Source organism: Portunus trituberculatus, chromosome 32, assembly GCF_017591435.1.
Source record: "Portunus trituberculatus isolate SZX2019 chromosome 32, ASM1759143v1, whole genome shotgun sequence".
In the NCBI taxonomy this organism is placed as follows: Eukaryota; Metazoa; Arthropoda; class Malacostraca; order Decapoda; family Portunidae; genus Portunus; species Portunus trituberculatus.
This window is the reverse complement of record NC_059286.1, coordinates 14,349,355-14,353,381: the sequence shown is the minus strand read 5'-3', so window position 1 is coordinate 14,353,381 and position 4,027 is coordinate 14,349,355.

Sequence of the window (4,027 nt, the reverse complement as noted above, 5' to 3'; positions counted from 1 at the left end):
CTGAGTTTTGTTGCATAAAACGCTGGAATACACCAAAATAACCCATTTTTACATATTTCAGTTCCTTAGACAAATAGTGTGTTTTCGTAGCATTTCTGTGTTTTGGTGGAAAACAGCTAAAACTGATTAAAATACACGTTTTTCTTAATTTTACTTTGGATTCTCTATACTAGCTTGTTTTCATCAATTTTATCGTTTTGAAGCAAAATAATGTAAAATGACGAATAAGCACAATTTTCAATCGAGATAGTTTTTTTCATAAAACACCTTAAAACACATGAATAAGACGTTTTAACAAATATAGTGTTTTGCCTGCATTTATGAGTTTGGTGCATAAAACGCTAGAATACACTAAAATAACCCACTTTTGACATATTTCACTTCCTTAGACATATATTGTGTTTTGCCTGCATTTCTGAGTTTTCGTTCATAAAACGCTGGAATACATCAAAATAACCCTTTTGACATATTTCACTTCCTTAAACAAATAGTGTGTTTTGCCTGCAATTCTGAGTTTTGTTACATAAAACGCTGGAATACACCAAAATAACCCCTTTTTCACATATTTCACTTCCTTAGACAAATAGTGTGTTTTGCCTGCAATTCTGAGTTTTGTTGCATAAAACGCTGGAATACACCAAAATAACCCATTTTTACATATTTCAGTTCCTTAGACAAATAGTGTGTTTTCGTAGCATTTCTGTGTTTTGGTGGAAAACAGCTAAAACTGATTAAAATACACGTTTTTCTTAATTTTACTTTGGATTCTCTATACTAGCTTGTTTTCATCAATTTTATCGTTTTGAAGCAAAATAATGTAAAATGACGAATAAGCACAATTTTCAATCGAGATAGTTTTTTTCATAAAACACCTTAAAACACATGAATAAGACGTTTTAACAAATATAGTGTTTTGCCTGCATTTATGAGTTTGGTGCATAAAACGCTAGAATACACTAAAATAACCCACTTTTGACATATTTCACTTCCTTAGACATATATTGTGTTTTGCCTGCATTTCTGAGTTTTCGTTCATAAAACGCTGGAATACATCAAAATAACCCCTTTTTGACATATTTCACTTCCTTAAACAAATAGTGTGTTTTCCCTGCAATTCTGAGTTTTGTTACATAAAACGCTAGAATACACCAAAATAACCCCTTTTTCACATATTTCACTTCCTTAGACAAATAGTGTGTTTTGCCTGCAATTCTGAGTTTTGTTGCATAAAACGCTGGAATACACCAAAATAACTCATTTTTTACATATTTCAGTTCCTTAGACAAATAGTGTGTTTTCGTAGCATTTCTGTGTTTTGGTGGAAAACAGCTAAAACTGATTAAAATACACGTTTTTCTTAATTTTACTTTGGATTCTCTATACTAGCTTGTTTTCATCAATTTTATCGTTTTGAAGCATAATAATGTAAAATGACGAATAAGCACAATTTTCAATCGAGATAGTTTTTTTCATAAAACACCTTAAAACACATGAATAAGACGTTTTAACAAATATAGTGTTTTGCCTGCATTTATGAGTTTGGTGCATAAAACGCTAGAATACACTAAAATAACCCACTTTTGACATATTTCACTTCCTTAGACATATATTGTGTTTTGCCTGCATTTCTGAGTTTTCGTTCATAAAACGCTGGAATACATCAAAATAACCCTTTTGACATATTTCACTTCCTTAAACAAATAGTGTGTTTTGCCTGCAATTCTGAGTTTTGTTACATAAAACGCTGGAATACACCAAAATAACCCCTTTTTCACATATTTCACTTCCTTAGACAAATAGTGTGTTTTGCCTGCAATTCTGAGTTTTGTTGCATAAAACGCTGGAATACACCAAAATAACCCATTTTTACATATTTCAGTTCCTTAGACAAATAGTGTGTTTTCGTAGCATTTCTGTGTTTTGGTGGAAAACAGCTAAAACTGATTAAAATACACGTTTTTCTTAATTTTACTTTGGATTCTCTATACTAGCTTGTTTTCATCAATTTTATCGTTTTGAAGCAAAATAATGTAAAATGACGAATAAGCACAATTTTCAATCGAGATAGTTTTTTTCATAAAACACCTTAAAACACATGAATAAGACGTTTTAACAAATATAGTGTTTTGCCTGCATTTATGAGTTTGGTGCATAAAACGCTAGAATACACTAAAATAACCCACTTTTGACATATTTCACTTCCTTAGACATATATTGTGTTTTGCCTGCATTTCTGAGTTTTCGTTCATAAAACGCTGGAATACATCAAAATAACCCTTTTGACATATTTCACTTCCTTAAACAAATAGTGTGTTTTGCCTGCAATTCTGAGTTTTGTTACATAAAACGCTAGAATACACCAAAATAACCCTTTTTCACATATTTCACTTCCTTAGACAAATAGTGTGTTTTGCCTGCAATTCTGAGTTTTGTTGCATAAAACGCTGGAATACACCAAAATAACCCATTTTTACATATTTCAGTTCCTTAGACAAATAGTGTGTTTTCGTAGCATTTCTGTGTTTTGGTGGAAAACAGCTAAAACTGATTAAAATACACGTTTTTCTTAATTTTACTTTGGATTCTCTATACTAGCTTGTTTTCATCAATTTTATCGTTTTGAAGCAAAATAATGTAAAATGACGAATAAGCACAATTTTCAATCGAGATAGTTTTTTTCATAAAACACCTTAAAACACATGAATAAGACGTTTTAACAAATATAGTGTTTTGCCTGCATTTATGAGTTTGGTGCATAAAACGCTAGAATACACTAAAATAACCCACTTTTGACATATTTCACTTCCTTAGACATATATTGTGTTTTGCCTGCATTTCTGAGTTTTCGTTCATAAAACGCTGGAATACATCAAAATAACCCTTTTGACATATTTCACTTCCTTAAACAAATAGTGTGTTTTGCCTGCAATTCTGAGTTTTGTTACATAAAACGCTGGAATACACCAAAATAACCCCTTTTTCACATATTTCACTTCCTTAGACAAATAGTGTGTTTTGCCTGCAATTCTGAGTTTTGTTGCATAAAACGCTGGAATACACCAAAATAACCCATTTTTACATATTTCAGTTCCTTAGACAAATAGTGTGTTTTCGTAGCATTTCTGTGTTTTGGTGGAAAACAGCTAAAACTGATTAAAATACACGTTTTTCTTAATTTTACTTTGGATTCTCTATACTAGCTTGTTTTCATCAATTTTATCGTTTTGAAGCAAAATAATGTAAAATGACGAATAAGCACAATTTTCAATCGAGATAGTTTTTTTCATAAAACACCTTAAAACACATGAATAAGACGTTTTAACAAATATAGTGTTTTGCCTGCATTTATGAGTTTGGTGCATAAAACGCTAGAATACACTAAAATAACCCACTTTTGACATATTTCACTTCCTTAGACATATATTGTGTTTTGCCTGCATTTCTGAGTTTTCGTTCATAAAACGCTGGAATACATCAAAATAACCCTTTTGACATATTTCACTTCCTTAAACAAATAGTGTGTTTTGCCTGCAATTCTGAGTTTTGTTACATAAAACGCTGGAATACACCAAAATAACCCTTTTTCACATATTTCACTTCCTTAGACAAATAGTGTGTTTTGCCTGCAATTCTGAGTTTTGTTGCATAAAACGCTGGAATACACCAAAATAACCCATTTTTACATATTTCAGTTCCTTAGACAAATAGTGTGTTTTCGTAGCATTTCTGTGTTTTGGTGGAAAACAGCTAAAACTGATTAAAATACACGTTTTTCTTAATTTTACTTTGGATTCTCTATACTAGCTTGTTTTCATCAATTTTATCGTTTTGAAGCAAAATAATGTAAAATGACGAATAAGCACAATTTTCAATCGAGATAGTTTTTTTCATAAAACACCTTAAAACACATGAATAAGACGTTTTAACAAATATAGTGTTTTGCCTGCATTTATGAGTTTGGTGCATAAAACGCTAGAATACACTAAAATAACCCACTTTTGACATATTTCACTTCCTTAGACATATA